This window comes from Gorilla gorilla, chromosome 11 (genome assembly GCF_029281585.2).
Source record: "Gorilla gorilla gorilla isolate KB3781 chromosome 11, NHGRI_mGorGor1-v2.1_pri, whole genome shotgun sequence".
Lineage (NCBI taxonomy): Eukaryota > Metazoa > Chordata > Mammalia > Primates > Hominidae > Gorilla > Gorilla gorilla.
In genome coordinates, this window is record NC_073235.2 from 52,992,257 (window position 1) to 53,016,240 (window position 23,984).

General features: G+C 35.6%; 1 long non-coding RNA gene across 1 annotated transcript; it reads left to right on the top strand.

Moving 5' to 3' along the window:
- Positions 1-639: 639 nt before the first annotated feature.
- On the top strand, positions 640-23,695 carry LOC134756643 (uncharacterized). The gene is made up of 3 exons (XR_010129582.1): positions 640-795; positions 13,722-13,833; positions 23,432-23,695. It is a non-coding gene; the product is annotated as an uncharacterized lncRNA (long non-coding RNA).
- Positions 23,696-23,984: the final 289 nt, after the last annotated feature.

The window sequence follows — 23,984 nt, forward strand, 5'->3', positions numbered from 1 at the left end:
CGGTGAATAAATAAACTCTGGAAACTGCAATTCTAATCATAAAAATCTCTTTCTGTAACAGTCCAGAATGGCTGGGGCATAGGCTAGGGCATGGGTGCAAGAATAACAGAAATCCTCTGGAGAAAAAATTATTTGGGTAATTCCAGGTCCCCGATGTTCACTGTTCCCATATACACAACAGCCCTGAAGTCCTTCACTACTGTGGAAAAAAAATTAGTTTGCATTAAAATATAAGCAGAGTATTAGACTGCAAATTCAGTCTTCCAAAGGAAATTTGGGATATAAGCAAGATCTCTACGTTTTCTAAAATTACACAATGACTGCAAAAAATGAGGTTATAATTTGGAGAGTGAAATTTTGCTTGTATCTTGAAAATGTAAATGATCCTTAAATTCCTTCCAGAAAAAGAAAAAGTCAACCTTATTACAATGAGTACAGTAATTGCAAATGAGTTTTTGTGCTCACGTCGTGGAATAGATGCACGCCAGTTGCATTCTGTGATGCACTGCATTCCACTGTCTGATTTTAAAACCTCTGTAGGGAAGTTGCTGTAAGAAACTGAAATGCAATTTCCTTGCAATAAAATTCTTTCTTAGTCATGACCCAGCCCTAAAGGGTTATGGGCTCGGGCAAGCAGTTAGTTACTCACTCCCTCCTTTCTGGTCTAAATTGGGTTGGAATATATATCAAAGGAAGCCAGAAAGTGGTTGGGGAGATTAAAAAACAACAACAACAACAACAACATTTAGACTGAATGTCTTGATGGTCCATCCATTCACTTCTGGTTTGAAAATGGTGAGTAATTACAGCTGGAAGACGCATACAGATACAGTGACTTCACGTGGTGTTAGGAATAAGGATATTTGGATTTTAGCCTGAGCTTTCCACTAACAAGCTGTGTGTTCCTGGGCAAATATTTAACCTCTCTGGGTGTCAAGTTCTCCACCTGTACAGTTAGTGGGCTGACCTGGAAGACCTCTGAGATCTTATATGGCTCTCATATGCCGTGGGCTATTACTTAGATTGTTTTTTAGCTCAATTGAAATAATTGTATCCTCTATTGCCTGCCTCCCCAAAGCCCACAGCATGCAGGCTCCCAAATGCAAGATTTGGGGCACCTGCTTCATTTTCCTAGGCCCCAGATTTTCTGCAAGCAGTTCTATATTTGGGCTTACGAATTCAACTATATGACATGTTGAGATCATTGGTCAAAAGGCATTGGATTTCTGTCTTATCTAGATATTTATAAGGCATTGAAAAAATTCATTCAAATCCAATTCAAAAGAGTAGATTCTAACGTGGGCAAGCAAACTGGTTTCTTCATATGCGCACGCACGAATACAACTGCATAAATATGACATACCATACATGCCAGATTTGGGGGTTTGAAGAGCTTCTTTTTATACTTTATGTCATTGAGGTACAGATCTTGAGTGTACCAACAAATGAATTTTGACAAATGTGTATGATCCTGTTATCAATATCCCAAGCAAGACACAAACCACTGCCCAGAAAGTTTTCTCATGCCCCTTCCTAGTCAAACTGCCTTCTTCCAGGAACAACAATTATTATCCCCACAAATTAGTTTTGCCTATTCTCTTTTTTTTTTTTTTTTTTTTTGAGATGGAGTCTCGCTCTGTCTCCCAGGCTGGAGTGCAGTGGTGCGATCTTAGCTCACCACAAGCTCCGCCTCCTGGGTTCACGCCATTCTCCTGCTTCAGCGTTCCCAGTAGCCGGGACTACAGGCGCTCGCCACCACACCTGGCTAATTTTTTGTGTGTTTTTTAGAAGAGACGGGGTTTCACCGTGTTAGCCAGGATGGTCTCGATCTCCTGACATCGTGATCCGCCCGCCTCGGCCTCCCAAAGTCCTGAGATTACAGGCGTGAGCCACTGCGCCTGGCCTGGTTTTGCCTATTCTTGAACTGGATGTATTGCATAATATAAATATCTTGGGTAGATGCATTCATGTGATTGCATGTATTTTTAGTTTGTTCCTTTTTTGCTGAGTAGTATTTCATTGTGTGAACATAACACAATTTGCTTACCTATGCTTCTGTTGAAAGACATTCGGATTAATTCCAAGTTTTTATGATTATAAATTAAGTGGAGTAACAATTTCTTTACACAACTTTTTGGACATCTTTTTTACTTTTGTGTGTAAATACCTAAAATTAGAATTGCTAGGTCAAAGATTATGTGTATATTTAACTTTAAGAGAAATTGCCAGTTTTCCAAAGTGGTTGTACTATTTTACTTTCCACCAGCAATATGTGAGTAATCCATAGCTCTACCTTCTCTCTGACACTGAGTAGTTTTAATCTTAGGAATTCTAATGGATATATGATTTTTTTTGTAGTTTTAATTTGCATTTCCCTAATGTATTTCATATATTTTCATGTGTTTATTGGCTATCATGAATATTTTATCCTGGTATGTGGCCATACTTTTTTTTTTTTAATGTCTTGAATTTTTTTTTTTTTTTTTTGAGACGAAGTCTTCCTCTGTTGCCCAGGCTGGAGTACAGTGACACAATCTTGGCTCACTGCAGCCTTCTGCCTTCCGGGTTCCAGCGATTCTCCTGCCTCAGCCTCCTGGGTAGCTGGGATTACAGGTTCATGTCACCACGCCAGGCTAATTTTTGTATTTTTAGTAGAGACAGGGTTTCACCGTGTTGGTCAGGCTAGTCTCAAACTCCTGACCTCAGAGGATCCGCCCGCCTCAGCTTCCCAAAGTGCTGGGATTACAGGCATGAGCCACCGCATCCGGCCAATGTCTTGAATTTTGATAAGTCCTGTTTATCCACTTTTCCCTTTATAGTCAGTACTCTTTGCATTTTGTCTATAAATTGTTGCCAGATCATAAGTTCACAAAGATAGTCTCCAGTTGTTTATTTTATAGATTTAAATTTTACATTATGTCTATAATACTTCTCTGCTTAATTTCTGTGTATCATATAATAAGTTAGTCATATCTCTCACTTTTTCTTGATATGGATATCCACTTTATCCACCCTCTTTTGTCGAAAAAAATCATTTTACCAATAAATTTTATTGACAGTTTGTAAAAAAAAAAAAAAAAAAAAAAATCTTGACCATAAATGGATGGGACTGTTTCTGGGCTTTGTATATTATACCATTAATCTATTATCTAGCCTTCTATGAATACCACATTCTCTTGATTGCTATAGCATTATACTAAGTCTTGAAATTATGGAGAGTAAGTACTCCCAGTTTGTTATTCTTTTGCAAGACTGTTTTACTGATTCTAGGCCTTTTACATTTCTGTTTAAATTTTAGTTTTAAAAAATATTCCTGCTGGGCATGTGATTGGAATTGCATTGAATCTATAGATTAATTTGAGGACAGTTGGGATATTAACAATATTGAGTCTTGTAATCCAGGTATATGGTATATCCCTCCATTTATTTATTTATTTTTAATTGAAAAAGTATGTTTATTTGGGTAAAATCAAAGTATTTATCAGTAAAGTCATCTGAGATGTTCATATAAAAAGACACTATAGACACATAAAATATCATTATTGTTATTATCATCATTAATAGCTAGCCTGGTACTTTAATGATTTTCTTTTTTTTTCCTTGTTCTCTTTAAAAAATTTTTTTTTTATTTCCATAGGTTTTTGAGGAACATGTGTTTGGTTACATGAGTAAGTCCTTTAGTGGTCACTCCTGATATTTTGGTGCACCCATCACCCGAGCAGTATACACTGAACCCAATTTGTAGTCTTCTAACCCTCACCTGCCTCCCACCCTTTCCCCTGAGTCCCCAAAGTCCATTGTATCATTTTTATGCCTTTCCATATTCTCAGCAATACTGTGTAGTTTCCAATGTACACATCTTTCACATATATTGTTAAATGTACCCCTAAAGTATGTTATGTTTTGTGCTATTGTATTTTAATTTCCAATTGTTGATTGATAGCACATAGAAATAGAATTGATATTTGTATATTTGTCTTGAATTCCCAAACTTTGATCAAATCATGTCATCACTTCTTATCTAGTAGATCTAGTAGATATTATGGGGTTTTTTGGCTTTTCTTGTGGGGGTAGATTCCTTAGGATTTTCTTCATATACAATCATGTCAAAAATGAAAACAATTTTAATTCCTCTTTTCTAACTTTTATGTCTATTGCAGTGATTAAGGCAAGTACAATGTTGAATCAAATTAGTGAAATAAACATACTTTTTATTTGTCTTAGTGGAAAATGTTTAGTATTTCACCATTAAGTATAATGTTAGCTAGAGATTTTTCATAGATTCCTTTTATCGTATTGAGGAAATTATCCTCTATCCCAAGTTTGCTGAGAGTTTAATTTTGTTAAATGCTCTTTCCATATCTATTGAAATGAACATGGGATTTTTTCCTTTTTGATTTACATACAAAAATCAACAAATTAAAGTTTTCTCAAAAAGTTAATGAAATTGGCTGGGCGCGGTGGCTCATGCCTGTAATCCCAGCACTTTGGGAGGCCGAGGCGGGCAGATCATGAGGTCAGGAGATCAAGACCATCCTGGCTAACATAGTGAAACCCTGTCCCTACTAAAAACACACAAACAAAATTAGCTGGGCATGGTGGTGGGTGCCTGTAGTCCCAGCTACTCGGGAGGCTGAGGCAGGAGAATGGCGTGAACCCGGGAGGCAGAGCTTGCAGTGAGCCAAGATCACGCCACTGCACTCCAGCCTGGGCGACAGAGCAAGACTCTGTCCCCCCTCCCCCCACCAAAAAAAAAAAAGTTAATAAACCTCTAGCAAGATTAAGAAAAAACAAATCACAAAATATCAGAGTCAAGAATAAAAGAGGAACTACCACCACAGATCCTACAGACATTAGAAGGATAATAAAAAAATATGTTATGAGCAGGTCTATGCCAACAATTTTGACAACATAGATGATTTACATTGATTGTTGTTTGAATGTAAACCAATATTGTATTTTTTTTTTTTTTTGACACAGTCTTGCTCCAGGCTGGAGTGCAGTAGCATGATCTCAGCTCACTGCAACCTCTGCCTCCCAGGTTCAAGTGATTCTCCTGCCTCAGCCTCCCGAGTAGCTGGGATTGCAGGCATGCACCACCACGCCCAGCTAATTTTTGTATTTTTAGTAGAGACGAGGTTTCACCATGTTGGCCAGGCTGGTCTTGAACTCCTTACCTTAGGTGGTCCACCCACCTCAGCTTCTCAAAGTGCTGGGATTACCGGCATGAGCCACCATACCCAGCCCAATATTGTATTAAGATAAGCACTATTTGGTCATGATGTACTGTCCTTTTTATATATTGCAGGAATTTAGTTACTAATATTTTGTTAGGGATTTTTTCTTTGTATGTTAATGGGAAATATTGCCTTGTAAATTCTTTTGTAAGAATTTACAAAAGAATCCCTTTTCAGATTTTGGTATTAGGGTTATATGGCCTCATAAAACTAATTGAGATGTGTACACTACCCATCACCACCACCCCCGACCCCTGCCCACTGTCTACTTTCTAGAAAAGTTTGTGTAAGGTTGATTTTTGTTTCCTTTTTCTTAAATGTTTGGTAGAATTCACTTCTAAAGGCACCTGGCCCAGGAGATTTTTGTTTTGTTTCTTTTTGTTTTTTTTTTTTTGTGGGAAGGTTATAAATTACAAGTTCAATTTTTAAAATATGTACACTATTATACAGATTGTATATTCCTTCTTTTATCACTTTGGAAATTATATTTTTCTTTCTTTTTTTTTTTTTTTGAGACAGAGTCTTGCTCTGTCTCCCAGGCTGGAGTACAGTGGTATGATCTCGGCTCACTGCTACCTTCGCCTCCCAGGTCAAGTCATTCTCCTGCTTCAGCCTCCCAAGTACCTGGAATTACAGGCGTGTGCTGCCACACTTGGCTAATTTTTGTATTTTTGGTAGAGACGGGGTTTCACTATGTTGGCCAGGCTGGTCTTGAACTCCTGACTTCGTGATCTACCCGCCTCGGCCTCCCAAAGTGCTGAGATTACAGGTGTGAGCCACTGCACCTGGCCGGAAATTATATTTTTCAAGGCATCTGTCCTTTTCGTCTATATTGTCAACATTGTTGACATAGTGCTGTTCATAATATATATTTTTATTATCCTTCTAATGTCTGTAGGATCTGTGGTGATAGTTCTTCTTTTATTCTTGACTTTGATATTTTGTGATTTCTTTATTTTTTCTAAACCTTGCTAGAGGTTTATTAATTTTATTAACTTTTTGAAAAAACTTAATTTGTTGATTTTTGTATTATTTGAGGTTAATTCATTTCTGTTCTTTATTTCCTTTCGATTACTTAAAACAATTTGCATTTCTTTTTACAGATTTTTAAGGCGGAAGAGATTATTGATTTTAGAAATAACTGTTTTCTAATATAAGCATGAAAAGCTATGAATTTCCTTTTAAGTGCTGTTTTAGCTACGTCTTACAAATTCCAATTTGTTGTATTTTTTATTGCTCAGGTCAAAATATTTTCTAATTTGTTTTGTGATTTCCTCTTTGACCAATGGATTATTTAGAAATATGTTGCTTAGTTTCCAAATATTTGGAAATTTATTGATTTTTTTTATTACTGATTTTTACTTTTATTCTGTTGGGGGTCAGAAAAAATATTCTGTGATTTCCATACTTTAAAATTTATTGAAAGTTTTTAATATTGTCTTTTCTGTTAATTTTTTTTTTTTTGAGAGGGAGTCTTGCTCAGTTGCCCAGGCTGGAGTGCAGTGGCGGGATCTCGGCTCACTGCAAGCTCTGCCTCCTGGGTTCCCAACATTCTCCTGCCTCAGCCTCCTGAGTAGCTGGGACTACAGGCGCCCACCACCACACCCAGCTAATTTTTTGTGTGTGTTTTTAGTAGAGACAGGGTTTCACCATGTTAGCCAGGATGGTCTCCATCTCCTGACCTTGTGATTCACCTGCCTTGGCCTCCCAAAGTGCTGGGATTACAGGTGTGAGCCACCGTGCCCAGCTGTTAATATTATATGTATGCTTGAAAAGAAAGTATATTCTGCATCTCTTGGATAACAGACTAGATAAAAGTCCATTAGATCACATGTTGATGGTGCTGTTCAAATATAATATAATGCTATTGGCTTTAAAAAATTTACTTGTTTTATCATTTGCTAAAAATGAGGTGTTGAAGTCTCCAGTAATGACTGTGAACTTGTCTATTTCTCCCTTTAGTTTTGTCAATTTGTTTTATGTACTTTGAGGCTCTGTTATCAGATGTAAATTTAAATTTACACATTTAAATTTTTTTGAATAAATTCAACCTTTTATTATCATAAAATATTTCTCTTTATCTTGGACATTGACTCTTGTTGGAAGACTATTTTCTCTGATATAAATGTAGTCACAATGGCTTTCTTGTGATTAGTATTTACATGATTTTTTTTTACTTTTATATTGTTTGTGTCTTTATAATTAAAGTGGATTTCTTATTGATGGCATATAGTTGTCTTGTGTTGTTACCCATTCTGATAATCTCTGTTTGTAAATGGAGTTTTTGAGGTCTTTGTATTTAATGTAGATTGACAGAGTTCAGCTGGCTATAGTTTTTATTGCCTTTTTTCCCCCTTCCATGTGAAGTTTTCTTTTGTCATATATTTTCTAAATAGATTCCTAGGTGTCATACTCTCAGCTTGAGCTGCTTTCTATCTCTCAAGGAAAGGAGATCAATGGAACATATTGCACTAAATAGAAGCAAATAAACTGGGAAGTGTAAAATAAGTCAGTTGGGTACATAGGTTCTAGGGTGGATCACACAATTCATGGTCATTTTATTTTATTTTATTTTTTATTTTTTTTTTTTTTTTGAGACGGAGTCTTGCTCTGTCACCCAGGCTGGACTGCAGTGGCGCGATCTCGGCTCACTGCTCATGGTCATTTTAAAGAGAGGACTTATCAGAGGATCAGTGTCAACACTGGTGGTTCTTTTCCAGGGCCAGCACCACCCCTGACAATGCTAAATATTTTCTTTGTTGATTTGTGGGAATAATAATTAAGGAAGTAAATGATGTACTGTTAGATGGAAAGGTTAGCCAATTGTTGTGCAGATCATATACATAATGATATGTTGGAGGAATAATCATTAGTAAACAAAAGGCATGTCAATACGTATATCTTCAGCTGATGCATTGAAAAACAAAGTTAAACATTTCAAAGCTCATAAAGATGAGCAAGATTAGCAGAAACAAAACATGTTGAAGTCAACATGGATAATAAAATGATTATTTCACTGCAGGAGTCCAATAATTTGAAAACACTATTTTGAGACTACAATTCAGACATAGTAGTAAAACACTTCAGAATAATGACATTACTCATATACTTAGCACCAGCATACTGTGTCCAGTTCTGGATTCCCTGATTAATGTGGGGGAACTACATAAATTTCAGAGAAGAATTAGAACTTTGATTTTAGATGCACAAGAATAATTACAGATAACTGTCAAAACTTCACATTTAACTGATATTAAGACTCAGAAAGTTTGAAGCAAGTTATTGGAAGCCACATAGTTAATATATGGCAGAATTGTGACTACAGCCTTGACTCTTAATCTCTTGTCTATTGCTCTTTCCAGTTCTCAATGTGAATTAGTAATTCTGAAATTAAAGGAGATGAGAAAATATGCAGGGTAGTGAGATTATTTATTTTAGAAAGAAAATGACAGTTCAGATACAATATCTATCATTGGATTAGTCTGTTCTCATGCCGCTATTAAGATTACCCAAGGCTGGGTAATTTCTAAAGGGAAGATGTTTAATTGACTCACAATTCCACAAGGCTAGGGATGCCTCAGGAAACTTAACAATCATGGCGGAAGGGGAAGCAAACACATCCTTCTTCACATGGCAGCAGGAGAGAGAAGTGCCAAGCAAAGGGGGAAGAGCCCCTTATAATAGCAACAGATCTCATGAGAACTCACTATCACGAGAACAGCATGGAGTGTAGATAACCACTCCCATGATTAAATTACTTTCAACTGGATCCCTGCCATGACACGTTGGGATTATGGGAACTACAATTCAAGATGAGATTTGGATGGGGACACAACCAAACTATATCAATTATCAAGCCTATGAAATATTCTAATTTAAAAGATAGTGACTAGACATTCTTTATCTTCTTTAACAAAGAACTTCATTTCCACTGAGGACTAAACAAGAGGAAATGCACAAAAATGTGCAAGAGGCAGAATTTAAGAAACACATGAAAGAACTATTCCAAATAGGAATTATTACTAAAATTAATATGGTAGTATATAATATCTGGTCCCCAGAGGTTTGATTCTTTTAAAAATTAGGATATAGTTTCACCTATCTAAGATGGTAAAACTTACAGATAAGAGAAGTAAACAAAATATTTGTTCAAAATCCCTAAAATTTCGTACTAGATATTTTTATTTGCTCGTATTTTTTGCTTGTTTCTATTTTTCTTGCAAGATCATTCCAAGAAAGATAAACAAAACTTGAGGTCAACTGAATGTTCTTGGTCTTAGTACTATCTAATGCCATTCCTAGAGTGAGCTGATTTCCTGCTAAGCCTTTATTGTGATATTACTGCTTCTATCTTTTATTGTAAACTACAGAGTTGTGGCGTTAGGTGGGAGAATTTACTTAAGCACTCATCTTGGCTGACCAAAATGTGGCCACAAGATTTATTAGAGAGTGTGATATTGCTTGTCAATGGCAAATGGAATTTTTGATAAATACTGTAGCAAAATTTTAAATTGTCAGATTGCTAATGATTCAAAATAATAACTTATTATTAGTTTATGGGAGAAATAAGATCCTCATGCCACAAACTACATAAAAAACTAATTAAAGCTAAATTACTTGTAGTGACTTTTGCTTACATGACAGTTTTAAAATGAAAGGCAAAATCAGGTAACATTAAAATCTGTATTATATAATTTAAAAGATATATAAACTGGAATGACTTCAATGATCTTAGAAATTAAAGATTTCTTTTTGTTATTTATCTTTTCCCAGAAAAGAGTCCCTACTATGAGTAAAACAATATAGCATCTTTGATAATTGAAAGTAAATTTAAGTTGTTTTATTTTTGTTTTTTTGAGAAGGAGTCTCGCTCTGTCACCCAGGCTGGAGTGCAGTGGTGCAATCTCGGCTCACTACAACCTCTGCCTCCCGGGTTCAAGTGATTCTCCTGCCTCAGCCTCCAGAGTAGCTGGGACTACAGGCGCATGCCACCACGCCTGGCTAATTTTTTTGTATTTTTAGTAGAGACGGGGTTTCACTATGTTGGCCAGGCTTGTCTCAAACTCCTGACCTCATGATTGACCCGCCTTGGCCTCCCAAAGTGCTGGGATTACAGGCGTGAGCCACCGAGCCCCGCCTGAAGTTCGTTTTTAGACAAATACTTTCAACCAAGAAAAAGAACTGTGTTTTAGTTCATTTCGAGGTTGATTATTTTCTATTAGAGTGTTTACAGATAATTCTGACAAAGGTCACACAACAAAAGCATTATTTTTCTTCCAAGAATTCACCTCTGTAAGAGATAATAACAAAATGAGAATCAATGAAGGGAAAAAAATGTTTGTTTTCTTGAATATACGTGGGGTCCATATGTTACCAAATTTATAAAGAACGAAAAACATTCACTCTATAACATCTGGTTGTTTTGGGTGGCATAAGTGTTTTTAAAAATATCTAATATTTTAGTTTTTTTTCAATTGAGGAAATGTGCACCCATTTTAATATATTCTAAAGTATTTTGCTGTGTCATAGAATCTGTGGCATTCATGTTTTAGGCCCAGTTATATCTCCACATAGAGAGAGGAATTTTGTGTAGTTGACTGGATAAAAGCTTGAACAATGGAGTGAATATTTGATGGAGAGCTGGTTTCGGATTTTGACTCTTCCTGTGAATGAGCACTGTGGGCGAGTCACTTAACCTTTCTCTTCTTTGTGCTTGTGGACAATGGCTCAATTACATTCTTTTGATTCTGGTAACAAGAAAAATAACATTCATCTCTGACTTACCTAATATCTTTGCTTGTCCCTATGCTTACTCACTGTGAGAGAGGGCAGAACACCCTAGCAAATGCAGGAAAGCTTGGAGTGACCACATGGCAGCCCTGTAGGATGTCCACAGTATTCTTCCACCCTGCAGGGGACACCTATACCCCTCTCTATTTTGGACAAAATGAATCTTAAGAGATCATCTTTAATGGTTGTAAATAGATGAATATTGCCATTGTTCAGTTTAAAACTACACATGTGGTAAACATTATCTGAATATTAATTCCACAATGCCTTATGATAATTAGAACTACACCAGAGTAAGATCTTCCCTCCTGCAACCTAACAGAGTGAATTTTTTAAGATGGTACTATTTCCAGACAGTCAAATATTTCAGACGCAATAGCACCAGATCTATTTTGAGGACTCCCATGAACTTCCACAGCATAATATTTTATTTACTTCTGATACTTTTAATAAATATGGAGAATGTCTTAGCTCAGACTGCCATAATAAAATACCACAGACTGCATGGTTTAAACAACAGAAATTAATCTTCTCACAGTTCTGGAGGCTGGAAAATAAAAAATTGAGATCTGGCAAGGTTCACTTTTTGGTAAGGTCTATCTTCCTTGCTTGTAGTTGGCCACCTTGTTAACATGTCCTCACATGGCCTGTCCTCTGTGCATGTGCAAGGAGATATTTCTCTCTCTCTTCCTCTTCTTAGAAGCCCACCAGTTTTATTGGATTAGGGCCCCACCTTGGTAACCTCATTTAACCTTAATTACCTCCTAAAGACATTATCTCTAAATATGATCACATTAGGGGTTAGAGCTTTAACATATGAACTTGGGGTAGAGGAGGGCACAGTTCAGTCTATAACAGAAAATAAATATGGAGATTTATTGGCAGTGTCTCAACTGCTGAAATCTTTTTTTTTTTTTTGAGATAGAAAATTACTTAAATGTGTAACTAAATGTGACTTGATCTTTAAATTTTGGTAGTGTTTTTAAAGATAAAATACTTTTGTGTCTTTGCCCAGCTTTGACAGACTTTTATATTTACAGAATACATTCAGATATTTCATAGATTAGAAAACAACCTTTGTGACATTACTAGTTTTTGGATTCAGAAAATCACCATAGCCTTAGAGTGCCTTTATAAGAACTACATGAGGTGCAAGAAACATCAACATGATATACAGTCAGAGAGATTGAGTTCTGTACCTTCACTATAAAAATTATAAAACCGAGGTTTAAAGAAAGCCACAGGCAAATTAGCAACTAAGGCACTTACGCAAGCTTGACCAGCCTTCTGACTCTCAACTTCACCTTGCTTTCATCAGTACTCCATCCAGCCATCTTTCTTGCTTCTATCCAGGTTTTTTTAAAGTCTAGAATTAAATTTAAAACTCTGCTGCAGGATGCATGCCAACGTAACCTGGGTCTATAGCTGAGCAGATTTTTATGCCTGTGAAGTGGTAGCACAACTTTGACCTTATAAATTGATCCAACAAATCTGAATTTCAAAGTAAATAGAGATTCTTAGGAATTAAAAAGGTCATAAGATGACCTTATTCAGAATAATTATGTAATAAATATGACTTATTGTTGGCAGGTTTAATGCTCATCAGATGGACTAGAATATTGATAAAATATTGTATAGGTTATTTTATGAAATACATTGATAGCAGTTAAGTAATCAACAATGATTGTCACTTATTCAGTACCTATCAGGAACACAGCATTAAATAGAAAAATGACACAATGACTCTGCTTCCCAAATTGCAGACAACCTTTCAATGGCACTTAAAGTATTTTAAACAAATATGAAATATATTCATTGTCTCATAAACTAAGGATGTTTATAACAAGAACAACATAATTAAAATTGAAAATAAAATCACAAATATTGTAAAACTAGTGAATATTTTATTATATCCCAAACCATTGTAGTGAAAACTGCCAATTTACTACTCAGTACAAGTCAGACATAGGGGTGACGTGGAACCAAAGGGAAGGGAAAGAGGGATGCTAAATAAATGCTTGTCCTTTGGGATGCTGAAATCCACCTGATGTTAGCGTATTAATTTGCTTAACCACTGCTGGTCTCTTACCCTAGCCTGAGTGCCTCAGTGAGATAGTAGAGAAAGGTAACTCTCTGCTTTCACAGTGAGTTGTAAAATACTTTTGCTAATAATAGTGTAGATAAGTGCCTGGTTCAGATGGGGTTAGAGCAAGGGCACGGAACATTCCAGCTTTGGGTGGAAAAAAAAATCTCAGTGGTGTTACTGAGCCCAAATGTCATATAAACTGCTGAAAAGCAATAATTAAACTTACACCTTTAACTTTGTTAAATCAATTATCTAAAAAGCTCCACCCCTGTGGAAAAAAATAAACCAGTGTGAGTCGGCTGTTGACAACTACAGTGATTACATGGGACATGTGGTTTGAGATTATTTGGATTAAGAACAAATTTTATGTGTGCAGTGTTCAACTACTCTGGAAATATTGTGATTCTTCTAGACATGTTCACTCTTATATGATATCAACTTATCTCAGATAAAGCCAAAGGTGTCCCCAGAAGGGCAGCAAATCATACTTTATAGGTCTATGTGTTTATAGGTCTATGTGTTTTTTAAAAAAATTAATGTGCTTTATTTTAGATCTTTTAAAAATTATTTAATTTTTATTTTATTTTATGGTGATGATTATTTTTCAGAGACAGGGTCTCACTCTGTTACCCAGTCTGGAGTACAATGGCACCGCTATAGCCCACTGCAGCCTCAAACTTCTGGGCTGAAGCAATCCTCCCACTTCAGCATCCCAAGTAGGTGGGTAGATAAAATAAAAAACTTCCCTAAATGTTACTTATAAGGAAAATATTGTCATATAGGGCGAGTAGAGGATAGAATGGGCTATATTGAAAACATGAAGATTTTCATAGTCCACGGCAACAAACCTCAATATAGCAACTGTTTAAGAAACCAGAGATCTCATTCAGTCTTGAAGAAAGAAGACTGATGGATAAAACAGCCATGTGTTAAATTCTGCACCTCCTGTTGAGGTTATGGAGATTGTAAAGAAGAATCTATGACCCTGTGCTTTCCTTTGATTTATCTAATAAGCATGCATGTATGTGTGCACATGTTTGAAGTCTTCCTTTTTCTTACATCTCAGAGTCAGCACCTGCCTCTTTTCTCTATATGGGTTTGTCTTTTAATGTGGATTATAAGATTCTGTAAGACAACACCATACCACTACGCCTGCTGTGATACAAACCTATGAGGAGTGCTCAACATATTAGACCAGCCTATCAATGATTGGCCTCCTCTCTGGAAGCAAGAGTGGCATTTACCAATTGATTTTTACCAGACAACTGAAGAGTCATCTTCTTCCTAGGAAAATTGATTATTTTTATCTGGAAGAGATTATTTTTCTAAAGAAGAGTTCACTCTGCGTTTGCTCTGCTGAATTGGCACTAAGAATTATTTAAGTCCAAAACATGACTAGTCTCCGGTCACCTCAAGTTCTGTAGATATACCACACAATTACCTAGAGGCATCTCAATTAAGTGAGCATGACTGTCCCAATTAGGCAAGAGTCCTAACTATTAAATATCATTAGACTTAATTTGATGCCCTGGGAAAACTCTTGTTGAAGCCTATCCCACTAAGGGCAGAGCACTGTCTGCTTAAATCCAAAGCAACATGCTCAGGACACACTTCTACAGTGAGGTTTATCAAGCCTCAAATAATATAATTGAGGATCACATTCTCCAGGTTTATAGAAACAAAAAACATGAATGCTGAAAAGAAATTTGAAAATATTATTGCATTTGACCCTCTTACTTTACAGATGAGGAAATAAAAGCCTGTGAAGTTGTGGTTAATTAGTTCAGAGGAATGAGACTAGATTTTAAGCCTCCTGACTCTTCCAGCCAAGGGCTCTTTATATGATACTATCATTCATCCTAAGCAATGTCAGCAACTGAGGCACATGTCTAAAGCAATGACCTCTTAACATAGTTATGTTGTTGGCGATGGTACCAAAATCAAAAAATTACAATACTTTGAGTTCTAATTAATGTTTAACCTTAAGGAAGCCAATCTTACTGCATCTGATTTTTGTTATTTGTAAATTAGAGATAATTTTGTCTATCTCATGAGGTTGTGAAGATTAAAGAAAATGTTGCATGACAAGGTGCTTGTAAAAGGTAAAGATTTCTGTAACTATAATGCTAAACTGGAGGTGAAAATTTGTCTTTAGAAGCTTATCTGTGATTTTTGGTTCCAAATAGCAGATCAAGTACATGTGTTTATCTCTTTCCTATCACTCTCCCTCACCCCATGAAACCTCACTAAAATAGTAGTAGAGAATAAAGAAGATAAAATCCCAAACAGTAAAAAAGAAAAAAAAAAAAAAAAGATAGGGGTAGATATCAACAGACAAAGAACTTGTAACAGATTTCTGAAGACCAACAGGAAATGAAGGACTGGTTGTGGGTGATGCAGTTGGCCAGTGAACAACACAGCCATGAGTTCACGTGGAGAGATCCATGACCCTGGCTGGAGTTTATCCTCACTTAAGAACGCTGAAAAGGATTAGGCCTTAGAAATGGAAGACACTACTAAAGGTAAAGAAAAAGCTGTGGAAATGACAAAAGAAAAATTAAATTCTGTGTATAACCCAGTCGATCTCCAGTAACAAAATGCCTGGCATCAAGGTATCTACCCACTGCCACTACCACTGCCACTGCAAACACAGCAACCAAAGGACTTTCCTCTAAAGAAGCTGAAGTAACTATTCGGGGCAAATTAGGGTAGATGGTGTGGGAGTTGACAATCCACATCAAAACTCTCTGTACTCTGCCATTTAGGGACACCAAAGCATGATAGCTCATCCCTTGTTAGTTCTTCCTGGAGAGAAGGCTGTTGGTTATGCAGATTGTAAAGAAGATCCCTGCTTCTATACTATCACCCAGAGTGAAATTTTATGTTGCCTTGTTCATTGATATAATAATAATATTATTCATTAATATAATAATATATATTATTAATATAAGATAACAAAGAAAGAAAGTTTTTGTGGAAATCCTATAGCATGAAAGAGAAAGAAATAAATAAAACTATTAACCTCAGAGAAAATAAAAGAATCCAGGAAACAGAAGAGGATAAAACAAAAATCTCTAAATAGTATTCTTAGATATATTTAAGAAGATGATATTATGTCCATCAAAAAACACAAGGATATGAAAATGGACAGAGAAAAAGAGCTTCTGGAATTTAAAAATTATTGCTGAAAGGAAAAGAAAAAACAAAGCAAAATTTATAAAAGAATTATTTAAGTAGATAAAATCTTTTAGAAAACAGTCAAATGACTGACCATATATGGAAAAGAAAGAAGATATGTGAAAAGATTAAAAAAAGATAACCAATCCAGCAAATATATTATCCAAATAATGAGTTTCAGAAAGAAAGAATAATAAAATCAGATGAGAAGATATATTATCAAAACAAACACATTTCTTGTAGAGAAGGACATAGACATTCGTATTGAAGGAACTCAACAACATCTAATAACATCAGTGAAAACCACATATGTAGGAGCAACTGCTGGAAATTTCAGAACACTTAAGATTAAAAAGAAGTCTCTAAAAGCTTCCAGAGAAAATATATGTAAATTTAAGTATATATTATACATATATACATACACACGAACACACACACACAGTTGACTGACTCTGAAACAACATGAGGCTTAGGAGCACTGACCTGCATGCAGTCAAAAATCTGCATATAACTTTTGACTCCCCAAAAACTTAACTACTCATAGCCTACTGTTGACCAGAAGCCTTACTTTTAAACAGTTGATTAACACATATTGTGTATATTATATGTATTATATACTGTACTCTTACAATAAAGTAAGCTATAGAAAAGAAAATATTAAGAATATCATAAGGAAAATATGATTCAAGTATTCACTATTCATTACGTGGAGGTGGATCATCATAAAGATCTTCATCCTTATTATCTTCATATAGAGTAGGCTGAGGAGGAGGAGGAAGAGGACGTTTTGGTCTTGTTGTCTGAGAGATGGCAAAGGCAGAAGAAAATCCACACATAAGTGGACTCATGCAATTCAAAATCATGTTGTTCAAGGGTCAATTGTACATACATATATATACATGTACATATATCTAGATAGATAAATGATAGATAGATAGATTGATCGATCGATCACTGTGGGTATTATAAGCCAACAAAACAATGCCTTCCAAGCTGGAGATGTGATATACAAACGAGCCAAACTATCAAACATGCTATCAGAATAAAACTCTGAAGAGAGTCAACCTTCCAAGCAAACTTTCCCAGGAGTTTTTGTGGTGGTTGTTGTTGTTTGTTTGTTTTTTGAGACGGAGTCTCGCTCTGTCACCCAGAGTGACAGAGTGCAGTGGCTGGAGTGCAGTGGCAAGATCTCGGCTCACTGCAGCCTCTGCCTCGCGGGTTCAAGCAATTCTCCTGCCACAGTCTCCTGCGTAGCTGGGATTACAGGCGCGCACTGCCACGCCCAGCTAATTTTTGTATTTTTAGTAGAGACAGGGTTTCACCATGTTGGCCAAGATGGTCTTGATCTCCTGACCTCATAATCCACCTGCCTCGGCCTCCCAAAGTGGTGGGATTACAGCCGTGAGCCACTGTGCCTGGCCTTTCCTAGGAGTTTTTGAGGATACTCTTCAGCAAAAGGAGGGAATGGACAAAGAAAAAGAGGTGGGAACTCAAGTAAATAATCTATCCAAAGCAAGAGAACCGTTGAAGGAAGTCAAAGAAGGACAGCTGGTCAGCAGGCCCACAGAGCAACCAGGACAGAGGGAAGGAGGAAACAATTCTTATAGGATCACTCCAACAAGGGCAGAAATGAAACTACAGAGAATAAATGATAAAGGAAGAGTTTGATAACAATTGAAAATATGATAAAAGCAAATGGTTCAAGAACAAAACAAGCAAAAGTATCAACAGAAAAGCTTACACAAAAGGAAATTCCAATGAAAAATGTATAATTGTGCTAATATAAATAACTATTACTGATTTTCAACCTTTAGAAAAAACCTAGAGTCACAGCACAGAAAACTTAACTAGGCTTATAGAATATAAACTTCCCTGTGCTTATAGGATATTATGGGCATGTCAATGTAAGAATGAAATTATAAATGATAGAAATTGGAAGGTTTGTAGCCAGGGAAAAAAGCTGTAGGAGATGGTGGAAATGAGTAATGCCTCAGCTGAGAAAGTGTGGAGTCATAAGATACTTACTGTCTTTGGTTGAATAAGAAATAAAAAATGTAAATATAATTTTTCTTAGAGTTGCAAAGGTAGTGTTTAGAGGAAGCAAAAATAATGACGTAATTATACTTGGGAGAAGATCAACAGTGGTGGTGGAGAATGTAAATATACTAAATTCTTTTTAAATTCTACAGAAAAACCCTAAAATAAACCCTAAACTTAATAAATCAAGTTATAACAGTATAAGCATATTGCTTAGAAATACAGGGTTAACTATCTAAGGAATACAGGAGTTAAAAGTTGTTCCTTCATGAGAGATTAGAGAAGGAAGTGATGAAGCAAAAAAGGGGCTGCTCCTTTTTATAATGCACAGTAATGGACATTGTTGGTTGACTATCCAGCATCTATCCACCCCTTCTTCCCTCCTAAGAGAACTCTGATTTTGTTTTTATTCATGGAACTCAAGGGAGGCCAGTTCTACCTAAAACTCCAAGGATAATCCTACTTCTTTTGATTGGGATGCTGGTTTGCCCAGTGGAATGCAAAAGGAAGAGTTCTGGGGTATGGAAGGGGGTGTTTTTGAGAAAGGTACCCCTCGCTATTGAGAGAGAACTGTAGGGAGATAAGCTCTATCCTCTTCCTGATGGTGTTGCCATATCCAGATAGGTCACCGAGAGCCACTGTAGCCATTTAAGGGTGAGATTCACACTGAGAATAATAAAACAGAGAATTGGAAAGAACTCAGGCTTCCTGACATCTGTGAGCTGCTGAATTAACCAACCCTGCCCTCCCTTTGACATACTGTAAACTGAGATCATAATTGCCTGTTTTTTTTCTCTATTGATCAAGTCTTTTGTTCCTTATAGCCAAAAACATCCAAACTGATGTATAAAGTCCTCCTGTATGGCTTGATTTTCTAAAGTACATGCAAGTATTATATTCATTAAAAATACTTAAGATAAAAACATCATATTTAATGTTACAAATTTTACTCCAGGCATACAAAGTCCTAGCTCTGCATTTCACATCCTTAAAACATTGTGTTTTAAATGATTATCAAGTGGCAACTAAAGTCATTGCAAAAATATGTAAAAGTAAAATGAAAGTCTCTGGTTGTCTCTTGTCTCTGCTACAGGAGTCAATAGCCATTGACATTATGCACCTTTCCAGATACTAGCATGCATAGTTTTTGTGATTATGTATTCTACTAAAAAAATTAGAGCATACTATAGATACTCATCTACAACTTTCTTTTTCATACATTATGTCATAGATACACTTTCTTGTCTATGAACACATAGTCAACTTATTCTTTTCTGTGACTGTACAGAATTCTGCAGATAGGCCACAATTTATTACAGCTGCATATTATTAATGGATATTTAGCTTGCCTCCAATTTTTCACTAATACAACAACAAAAATGCTACCAGAACCATTCAGGCACATGATTTTTCATGCAAGTGTTTTTCTAACATTAATTCCAAGATGTCATATTGCTGGTTCAAAGGATGTATGTGTTTTCAGTTTTAATAGACAGAATGGAAAACCTCAACCCCTGAAATGGGTGGTACCATTTTACATGCCCACTAACACTATTTCCCTGTATCTTTACCAACCACTGATCTTATCGATCTTTTAAAATTTTACTTGATGAAATGGGCAAACATGCTAGTTCACTGTTGTTTTAATTTGACTTTCTCTAATAATTCCCTCTTCTTTTCATATGTTTATTAGTCATTTATGTATTTTATTTGTATCTCTCCATTATTATGACTTTTCTATTTAGCTACTAGTCTTTTTCTTGTTATTGTGTAGTTATTTGTCTCTTTGGGATATTCCTTTTATTATATATGATGCAAGTATTTTTTCCCAGGCTATTGTTTGTTTTAGATTTTTAACTTATAAGTATTCCAATATTATCCTCCAGGGCTTTAAACACTTGGGTAAGATTATTTATTTGTGTGACCTTTCTCTTTACATTAAAAATAAATCAAAGCAATACCAAGCTATTGAGCAAATTCGTATTGAACGCTTACTCTGTCCAGTAATCACAGAAGACACTAAGGCGAAAAGACAATCCTGATTGCAAACAGCATCTAGTACAAGAAGCAGATAGACCTATAAAGAAACAATTCTACTCCAGTAAGTTTATAACATAACGTACATTGGGAACAGGACAGAAAGAACACCTTAAACTACCTATGGATTATCAGGGAAGAACTCACAGAGAAAAATTAATTTTTATTTCTATGAGTTCTTAACCTTTTATACACATAAATTTGACTTGACTGTTGCATTCTTAGTATATACCTGTATTGTATGAATCAAATATAATTCACAACTCCTTCATAGACTTTTCTTTTAAAAAATTGTATTCTCAAAAATTTTAATAAATTCTTTCAAATCTATGTATCTTATTGCCATTAAATTATATATTTTTAAGGAGCAATTGAAGGATGAGTGTTAGGAATGTGAGAAAGATAATTCCTTTGTTTTCTTTTCTTTTCTTTTTTTTTTTGTTTCTGTTTTCTGTTTTTTGAGATGGATTCTTGCTCTTGTTGCCCAGGCTGGAGTGCAGTGGCACAATCTCGGCTCATTGCAAGCTCGCCTCCCTGCCATTTTCCTGCCTCAGCCTCCTGAGTAGCTGGGACTACAAGTGCGCAGCACCACATCCAGCTAATTTTTTGTATTTTTAGTAGAGAGGGGTTTCACCATGTTGGCCAGGATGGTCTGGATCTCTTGACCTCGTGATCCGCCCACTTTGGCCTCCCAAAGTGTTGGGATTACAGGCATGAGCCACCGCACTCAACCTCTTCTGTTTTCTTAAAGCATTCATTCTAATATTTCTACTCTGATTTTTCAATAATCTGAAATTTTTTCATATTTACAGAAATATGAAACACCTAGCAACTTTCTAGAAATAATTACATTCAATTTTCAAGACTAATTTATAAATTCATGTGATTATGAAAAATAACACTTCTTCCCAATTCCCTACACAGCCTCTTCATCCAAACACACTGACTTTTAAAGAAGGAAACCATGTTAGAATGTTTCTTTTAAATCTTTAGAAACTTCCTTTGATCGGCTTCTCCTTTTTTTGACTTTGGCATTTGCCTAGTCTTGCATCATCTATCCCATAGACAACTTAAAATAAAATGGTGAACACACACTGCTTATAGTATCTCAGTACCTCTTTCACTGTTTAAGTTATTCAGTAAAATTGGTAGGCTACCTTACTATCAACAAGAAACCATGGGGTCTTGAAATACTTGTAACATGTCAGTCCAGAGCCCAGTTCTGTTACTATGACCTTTATAGCATCTGCCATTCTTCTCCACTCATTCCTTACTCAGGTCAGTCTTTTATCAATATTTATCTGCAAAACACAAAATTTAGTCTCCAAGCATCTATTACTCCATCCCAATAAAGAAAGGGCATAACCTTTGAATGCCCTGAATTTTCTAATAAAAAAAAAGTCTAAGTGAATTGGCTCTACCTGTAGTTCTAAGCAATCAGAGATTTGTTTCTAAATAGCTCTGGGGGATTTCACCATATGACTGCTATTAATGGAAATTGTTGAGCTAATCTCTCCGTGTGACATTACAAATATTAGCTTCCCGTCCAAGTTTGTGTGGAACTTTTCTGTATTTCTTTTACTGTTAGAATAAGAGTTGTAAATCTGGAAAGGATTTTCAAGATCAATCAATTCAGCCTTCTGATATTACAGATGAATAAATAGGTTTCTAGGCATTGTTACTGACCGTTAAATAGCTACATTTGAATAATTTAATCCATTGACTTTACAAACTGATGTGGAATTTAGGGAACATGTTTATAGGAATAATCTACATAAAAGATATGAAGTAGTGAGCAAAATTGGACCATGACCCAGGTTACTGAATTCAGTGCTTCAAAAATTTTCTTTTACCCTATAAGCATTATTATGAATGGTTGTGTCAATATTTAGAAGTTGCCCATTTAAAAGATTATATTATGGAGTACATGGTAAGGCTCATCAGAGAAGCCAGCTAAAGGTTCGTTATTATTCACAGGGCTAACATGGTAGAACCATCTCTCTAGAGTGTTTTTGGCCATGGCTACCAAAATGTAAAGTCTTAACATTTCAGTAACGTCATAAAAATTAGATTTTACAAGTTTTAGCTGAGTGGGTTCCTACTGCAGAGGTTATAATAAACTCCTGTTGGATTTTTAGTGAAGTTAAAACAATTCTGAATAGCTTTTGAATAGAAGATGGCCAAGCCACAAGATATGCAAACAGCCTTGCTTGTATCTGGCATGCCAGTGATTCTCCCACTCTCGTAACGTTTCAGTACGTCTTAGCCATTTTCAGAAATTAAAATTATTTATAGGTTCAGTCAGTTTAATTAGAATAAATGAGATTCCTGTGTTTCTTTTAGGATTTTTTTTTCATTTTCATTTTTGGTATGGAAGAAGTTGGCTTTTTTAAAAAACCTTTCAGTAAGTTTTTTATAAATAATATTTTAACACATTACTAGGATTACACAGGCACATGGTGTACTTTGCAAGCTGTTGTTGCACTTTCAAATGTCTCCTCGGTGGAGAAGCAGCATTTGGCATTCATTCATGTATGATTCAGGATCTTTTGAGTTTATATTTGTGGTGGCCATAGTGACTTAGGTTTTAGCAAAGGCCAAACTATTTCAATTGATATCTTTTTTATCTTTGTCTGTTTAGCTTCTATTCCAATTAAGGTAGACTGTTTTGCAAACCAACAGTTTATACAGTTTGTTTCTTCTCAGGAAGGGGCAAATATGTGACTAAGTAAAAGAAATTCATCAGTATTGGTATTACATGTTCAAAGCTGAAATTTTCTCAGAAAAGAAGTTCTTTCTTAATGTATATATTTCTATCTGGAAAATTGCTTTTTCATCAAAAATTTCTTTAAGAAATGAATGATCATGTATTTAGATTCACAAATATTATAATTGTACATGTGGGAGTTTCTTGTTTTTTTGTTACTTTAGAGGATTTTAATTTCTCTCATTGCCTACAGAACAGATGACTTTCATTTCACCATATATTGGGTTTTATTATGGTGGAATGATGATTTAATGATTGCAGCATAACTATTCATGTTATTTTTACTTTCTACCTCCTCAGGAATGTCTCATTAAATGACATCAAAGCCTGTTTCTGCAATTAAAAAAGCATTTATATTAACTGGATTTTGAAAAGAGAAAAGAACGATAAAACCACCCCCCAATTCTTCAAACAACAAAAGAGGAAACACAGCAACCCCCTTCCCCAAATTTTGGCATTTGTTCACCTCTTTTAACCCTTGCTTTTTCGTAAAATAAAAACTTATTGGAGAAACTGTTGTGAGCAAAAGGTCTTAATTGAAAAAAAATCCTTTTAGGAGTGTTTAAAATAAAATGACAGAGTATATTTATGGAGCCTGGACAATGCATCCTTTTCTCATATTTTCCAGTTTTGTAATGCCTAAGTACTCGTCTAGAATCTGAATTTAGTAATGCCAATATTGGACTCTTTCACATACATTCTAGACAGATATTAGTAAACTCATGACAACCAACTAACCAACCAGGCAAACAAAAACATATTTAGAAACCCAAGCTGTAAGGCACAGCTCATGCACACACACACAAAATTTCATCCCAAAGTATGTATGAACTTTGAGGGAACAATCAGCACT